This window comes from Silene latifolia, chromosome Y (assembly GCF_048544455.1).
Source record: "Silene latifolia isolate original U9 population chromosome Y, ASM4854445v1, whole genome shotgun sequence".
In the NCBI taxonomy this organism is placed as follows: domain Eukaryota; kingdom Viridiplantae; phylum Streptophyta; class Magnoliopsida; order Caryophyllales; family Caryophyllaceae; genus Silene; species Silene latifolia.
In genome coordinates this window covers 82,969,023-82,977,310 of record NC_133538.1, presented here as the reverse complement: position 1 = coordinate 82,977,310, position 8,288 = coordinate 82,969,023, and positions in this window count along the sequence as shown.

The window sequence follows — 8,288 nt, the reverse complement described above, 5'->3', positions numbered from 1 at the left end:
ATAGTTCACAGAAAATAAAAAACCAGATTCAATGGAACAGACAACCACAAAAGGGAAAACAAATTAGGATTCTTTTTTATACGGATTTTTTCATACATTTAACACAAGTAATATTTTTATTTATAGATCTCAAAAATAAATTTAATAACAAAAATAAAAATATAAAACAAACCCAATATTTACCTTCAAATTTCAACATATTAAATCGAAACATTTAAAGACAATAAAAAGAAAACCAATGTTTACCGTTAATCACGTCTTCTTGCTCATATTTTGCTTCATCCAGTTACGAAGATGATATGTTTCTGATTTTGTGACGGATACATACAAGCTTGTGACGGATTTTTTGTTGGATTTTGAATATGATGTTTTTTCTAGATTTTGATCATTTGGATGAATATGAACATAGAGAGGGTTTTTTTCAATTAAAATTTTGTGATGGAAATTAGAAACTCAGAAGTCAAAACATAACAAATGAAATGAGTATGTGGTTTAAATGACCTTGGAATTATAAACAAAGAGTATTATTTTTTATTTTTTTATTTTTTAATGTACATCAAAAGACAATGTCAGAGGCTACTATTTTCTACTCAGCCCACTTGCACCAATTATCTGTCCCATTTTCTTATTATTTAGTATGTATCCAACCCGTCGCTAACTTGTGACGGGTGGTGCCGTCACAAATGAGAATTTGTGAATAAGATAAGACCAAAATTTGCTCACTGTGAAGCTTTTTGGCCGAGATTTGTAGATGAAGGAAAGACCAAAAATTGTTCTTGTCTTTCTCATCTTCTTCACTAAAATCACATTAAAAGCTTGATCAAATGTTGATAAGAAATTCACAAATAAATTCTCACATAAATATTATTCACCTTATATTACTAAAGTAGTAATATTAATAATATTATTTAAGGGAAGCTTCTTATTATTATCTAGCTCATAAAATAAGAAATAATTTTTAGGGTGATATTTTGGGTGCAAGCCAAAGAAGGTTCTCTACATTGGGGACTTAGTGATTGGAGGATCATCAAATCTTGAAGCAACATCAACAATGTTTGTTGATCATCACCATCATCATCTTGCCATGCATGAAGGAAAATGATATTTTTCTTATTCTTATACTATTTATTTTTGACATGCATGTAACTATCTCTTAAAATACTAAATAAATATTATTTAGTAAATAATTAGAGGAGTCTAATTAGGAGTCTAGAACCAACAAGTAGTATCAAAGCTCAGTTGTTACATGCATGTTCATTTTAAGCGATTTCGTCAATTTATGAGATAACTTGGTGAGACGGAAAAATATGTGATAAAATGGTTTTATTCAAAATTTTAAATTTTCATGTAAATAATCTGACCTTGAAATATTTTTGGTCAATCTTTGAAATTTTTGGGATTTTATTGCTAATTATTATAATATTTCGACTAAAAACCGAGTCAAAATGCTCAATTTTGATTAAAAGTTAACTAAAAATAGTTGCATGTCATTTCTAGCCATGAAAATTTTATATAGTCACACATGCATATTTTAATTAGTGTAAGTAAAATTTTGGAATTAATTAGTTAATTTTGCATGTTTATTAATTTTTATATGATAAAAATCGATAAAATGTAATTATTATTGTGAAAAATATTAAACGAAATTTTCTGGGTATGAGAAAATTATATATGGTAACATGAATTTTTTACTTATTATAAGTTAAATTTAGAAATTTATATGATTAATTTTGGTGTTTATTGGTTTTTATTCGATAAAAACCGATAAATTGTGATTGTATGTATTTGTCTCAAATTTATTCAAAATTTCCGGGTCGAGTATTTTCCATTTTCATGTTCTGGAACTGTTCCAGAATGCTAAAAATTTAATTTTTTAATTTTCATAATTTTTACGATTAATTTGGAATTAATTCATAAAAGTTATGAAAATGACTATTAAATTGTGTATTTGATACAAAATGACTTTTGGGCAAAGCTTTTGACTAATTTGGGTTTCTGGAAATGTTCCAGAATATACAGTTTTTGCTTCAAATTTTTCGTAATTGCTATGTTTAATTTGGATTTATTTCATAATAGTTATGATAAAACCGATAAAATTAGCGATTATAATCAAATCGAACTAACTAGTAATCAACAAATTAGTGTGGACTAACTTTTGAGTTCTAAATGAGATTAGATAATTATTTTGAGCTTAAATATAATTTAAGTGTTGATTTGTGATTTTTAATAGTTAAAAATCGCTAAATTCCTAAAACCAAGCCTAAATACCAAAAGATGGTAAAATGGCGATTTGGCATAATTTTTATAGCATTGTAATCTTATGTTACTTGCAGTATTTTTTGAATGAATGATAATTTATATCATGTAATTTGTACCTAGTATGGCCTAGTTAGTTTAAATCGGTATTATCCGTAATGAAAAGGAATACCGATTGGTTTGTAATTTAATTGCGATCTCGCATCGCCAATTTATGATAATTAATAGCTTTATTTTATTTTATTAATACAAATTTATAATAGGATTTGTAATGTAATTCATTTTTATATATATTTGTAATTTAATTATTACGAAAACCGACGATTTCCAAGAAGGTGCCAAATCGGAAGGAGTTCCGATGAAGACCGGTGGTTCCAAAAGTCGGTGCCAATCGGAAGGAATTTAGATGAAGATCCATTAGGGACCAAGGAGTTGGTTTCCAATTTGTAATAGTCTAGTTAATTAGAATAGCTAGATTTAGGAGGCCATACTAGGATTCGTATTTATTTGCATTTTACATGTTTTTATAATATGCCTTTCATGCCAAATCATCACATGCATTTTATTTTGTTTATTTCATATCCCACTATTGTCAATTTACAGTTTTCTACAATTCGCCGACTTAGTTCAGTTATTGGGAATTGATAACTAATTGACAAGATCTCTCACGTATTTAAAATTGAGATTAGCCTTACCAATTAGTAACACCTATGAATCCTTTGTTCATTAGGGCTACGCTCGCCTTTCCGAGGGGTGTTCCCTTTTTACCTTGGGTAAGTAGGGTGATAAATGTTATCACACGTAAAAGTTGGTTAGACTCAATGGAGTATAGAGACTGTCTTGTATTCTGGGGCTAGGAGATAAATATATTTAAAATTTTTTGACTAAGAGTTCTAGGAGTAGAATCAGTCAAGAGTTGATCACCGAATCTATTTAGGTTTGGGATGTATCGGCCTCCCCGTTCCCATATTTATTTAGAGACGGATCTCGGGATCATTTATATAGTTTAGGTGAGAGATCATTATATAAATGTTTTTTTTAATCTTGTTTTCAAGTAATTTTTTTCGATGAATGTTAAGTTTCCCGGTTATTCCGTTTTTATTAAATCGCGCAATTACATATACGCTCCTCACTATTAAACTCATAACTCTGTTCTTCCATGGAAATGGTTTCCTTAAGGAAGACATTGAGAAAATTTTCGATTGGGGCGCAAGTCTCCATAAAACCACCATAGCAAATGACAAATTGTATTTTCATATTGATCCTTGTATTCGCCGTTATAAGGGTCTCTTATGAAGAGTATACACGGGCATTATGCTTGCTCAAAAATGTTTTGATTATTGCAAAGACACCTTCTCTACAACGACAGAGCATCCAACATATTGCTCACAAGATATATTCTCCAGTATAACATCGTAGTCCATTTTGTCGAATGTCGCCTAGGGAAGGGTCAATCAGGTAGTTCTCACGTACTTAAAACAATTGAGTACGTGGAAACGGTTAGATTGATTAACCACATACTACACTCACTTTAAGGAAAGGTTTACCCGTTTTAGGGTAAATCACAATGTGAATAACATGAAGAAGAGTCTTCATGGAATTCATTCTTTGCTTGTCCAAGCAAAGAGGGACCTTGAAGTGAGTGAGAGCTAAGAAGGATGTGTTATCCTTAACTATTAAGGATAGAATGAGGCTCAAAAAGGAAATTGGTATGGTTGTGGTGTTGGCACATGGCAGAGGTACAAGCAAAGTTATTATGAATAGCAAAGCCTAACCCAAGCAAGGTACCAATTCTGACCAACCAAGTTTCTACAAAGACGGTGTTGGACACTAGAGGAGAAACTATCCCAAATATTTTTTAGGATAAAGAAGTTTGGTGTATGACACGTACAAGCACTTTCTTCTCTAATATCTATATCTTTTTTATTTTTTTTTGGTGAAATGTGAAAATTATATTAATAATTAAGATAAAGTCATACATTCACCAATAGACACAAACATAGTAACCCTACTATAAACTGCTAACCATATAACAAATTACATCCAAGGAGACCAACTCATACATTGATACTTAGAAATCCACTTCCATTGCTGACCTCTATTTTGCACTATTTGTTGCACTGAATTAACAACACTTGCAGGAGAAGGGAGGTAACAGTCCACCCTGCACACATTACGGACCCTCCACAGCTGATACACCAAAGCCAAAACCGCAGCACAGACAATCCTTTTTTTCATGAGAGACCTGCATCTCCAAGAGCTACACCACTCAAGTATCCCACTGCCAGGCAAAGCCACATCCAACCAGACTTTAAGCAATGCCCAACATTGGCTACTGAATCTGCAATGATATAGCAAATGAGAGTGATCTTCAGCATGGTCCAGACACATATCACACGTACCATCCTGAATAACCCCAAAACGTACTAGTCTATCCTTAGTGAGTAGTCTTCCTTGGATAGCTAGCCATCCAATAAATGCATGCTTGGGCATATTGAAACGATTCCATACAACAGGATGCCAAGGAACCTTGACCTGATCACCTTGAAGCCAAATGTACCCCTCAGAGATAGTATATCTCCCTGCATTAGACCTCCATTGCCCATTACAGTACGCAGGTTTAAGTTGCTCCTTGACCTGGCAAAGTTTCCTCCATGTCCAGCTTGAACTAACAGTTGGAACATAATCCATCCAATGCTGGTCTTTAATATACATGTGATTCACCCATCGTATCCATAAGTGATCTGCCTTTATGGCAAGCCACCATACATACTTGCCAAGCATAGCCACATTCCACAGTTTACAGTTAATAATACCAAGACCACCAGATTTTTTTCCAGTGCATACCTTGGTCCATGCTACAGGGGCAGTTTTCAGAAATTCCTCAGAACCACTCCACAAATAATTTCGACAAATAAGCTCTATTCTGTCCATCGCAGTCACAGGAATGAGAAAAATACGAGCCCAAAAACTGTGCAGCTGTGAAAGAACAGCTTGAACAAGGACAAGGCGACCAGCATAACTGAGCTTTCTAGCTCCCCAACCACGATTTCTCATTACCACTCTCTCCACAAGCCTGGAACAATACCCAACAGCCATTCTATTATAAGAAATGGGAATGCCCAGGTACCTGAATGGAAAAGTCCTTTCTCTGAAGCCTGAAACCCTCATCACATACTGACTATCCTCAATGCACATACCATTAAAGTAGATATCAGATTTCTCTCTGTTCATTACCAGTCCAGAAGCCTTAGAGAACGTAGCAAAAGCTCTCAGAATGGTGCATATAGACTGTTTATCTCCCCTACAAAACATGAGGAGGTCATCCGCAAAACACAAGTGAGTAAGCTTGAGTGCTCTACACATGGGATGGTAATTGAACTCCAAGGAACTTGTCACATAATTCAAAATTCTATTGAGTTGCTCCATGCTAAGGGTAAACAGGAGAGGAGACATAGGATCTCCTTGTCTGATCCCTCTTTTCCCCTGAAAGTACCCAAATGTAGCTCCATTAAGAGACAATGTAAACCAGGGAGTAGAAATGCACTCCATAACCCATTGAATCATCTTTTGAGGGAACTCCAGAGCAACCAACATCTGCCTAATGAACTCCCATTCAACAGAGTCGTATGCCTTCTTGAGATCCACCTTCATTAAACACCTAGGAGAACATGCTTTCCTTTTGTATAACCTCACCAAGTCATGACAAATCAGTATGTTATCAATAATGTCTCTCCCTTTTAAAAACGCAATCTGATTCTCACTAATGATATCTGGTAGCACAGTTGCTAATCTGGCACAAATCACTTTAGATATAATTTTATAAACCACATTGCAACACGCAATTGGTCTAAAATCTGCCACTGTCACTGGTTTGTCCTTCTTAGGAATTAAGGTCAATGTGGTAGAATTGACCTGTTTGAGCATTCTTCCAGCAGTAAAGAACTCTCTCACAGCACCACATAAATCAGCTCCAGTAATATCAAATGAATCTTTAAAAAACTGTGAAGTATACCCATCCGGACCAGGTGCTTTATCAGCAGGTATAGAAAACAAAGCATCTTTTATCTCAGTATCAGTCACATCACCAATCAGCCTCATCTTATGCTCATTAGTTAGCACCTTGCCTTTCTGAACAATGCCAATATGCACCTTAGCCACCTTAGTTTGTGTACCCATGAGATGCTTATAGTAGTTTATAAAAGCTGCTTCAATATCAGCCGAGGTAGTGTAATTCTGACCATCCATGTCATAAATTCCAAGGATCCTATTCTGTATCCTACGAGCTTTGATGACACTATGGAAGTACTGAGTGTTATCATCACCATCCCTCATCCAATGTGCTTTAGCTTTTTGTGCAAGAAAACTTCTCAATGCTTGCCCACGTTCCTTATAGAGGAGATCAGCATCCTTAACTGCCTGCTGCATACCAACATTAGTAGGGTCACCCTGCAACTGCAGCTGAACACTGTGAAGATGTTTCAATGCAACCTGGGCAGTGGTCTCAATGTTAGCATACCCAAGTCTGTTAAGCTCTTTCATAGGCTATTTCAGTAGCTTAAGTTTCTTTACTAGCTGAAACATTTTAAACCCATACAGCTGAACACTCCAACTAGCCTGAACAATATTAAGGAAGTTATGGTCCTTCCCCCACATGTTAAAGTACTTAAAAGATCTATTCTGATTCCTGACTTCAGAGGTGAGCTGCATGGTGCATGGGCAATGATCACAGACACCCTCAGGATGATACATAGTAATAGTATTTGGAAACTCAATTAACCAGCTGTCATTGACAAGAGTTCTGTCAATTCTACTGAATTTTAAATCCCCAATCTCATGTTTGTTTGTCTATGTGAAGAAGGCTCCTTGAGCAAGAATATCACATAACCCACAGTAGTCAACACACTCCTGAAAATCCCTAACCTCAGCATCAGTAACCTCAGATCCAATTCTCTCATTCATAGCTAACACATTGTTAACGTCACCCATAACAACCCAGGGACCTCTAACAGCATTCTTCATACTCTTAATAGATTGCCATAAAGTAGCACGTTCAGCCAACCTATTAAACCCATACACCATTGATAGAAACCAAGCTTTCCCAGTTGGTAGGAATGTAACTCTCGTATGCACCACCTGAGCCTCACTTCTCAAAACTTCTACATCATAATTACTTGCATCCCAGATAATCCAAATCCTGCCCCCATCATGGCTATCATTATTATGAACCACAGACCAATGAGAACCAATCCCTTGATGTACTTTATTAATAGCAGCAGTTTTTACTCTAGTTTCTAAGAGCCCACAAACTCCTAAATTATTTGAATGCAAAAACCATCTAATATCTTTATGTTTATTTACACTATTCATACCACGCACGTTCCAGAAACCTATGCTACCCATTCTCAATGACAAGGCCTTGCTCCCCTGGTTCCTCTTCAATCACTTGATACTGCACAGAATGCTCAAGCACCTCTAAGAAGGTTCTCCTGCCACTTCCCATGCTCATTCCCCCTTGTCTAGTGAACTTAGTCAAGACTCTTGCTGGTGAAAAAGGAGTGAATGACACAGGTATTGGAGTAACAAAGCCTCTGGATAGACTAATGTTATTCCTGGGTTGGATCCTTAAAGAACTAGCAGGTGGTGGAATCACAACAGGCTCAGGTACAACAACAGGTTGTTGCTGCACCCTCTCCTTTGGGACCCACTTTTGTCTGACCTGCTTTTGCCCTTTCTGTTGCTTTGTCCTGCAATCCCGAGCCATACACCCCACACCTTTACACTCCGTACAGATGACAGGTTTCCACTCATAGTGCACTATCTGCCTGTGCAAAACATCTAACTCATCAGTGAATTCTATCACATCAGGCATATCTGCCCCCATTTTGACTTCAACCATCACCCTCGCATGCCCTATGAAGGTTTTCAGTTGTGTATTGCTATCACACCTAACAGGAACCCCAACCAGACCTGCAATCTTGTTCAACGCATTCCCCCAAAATTTGAGAGGTAACCCATAGAACCTGATCCAG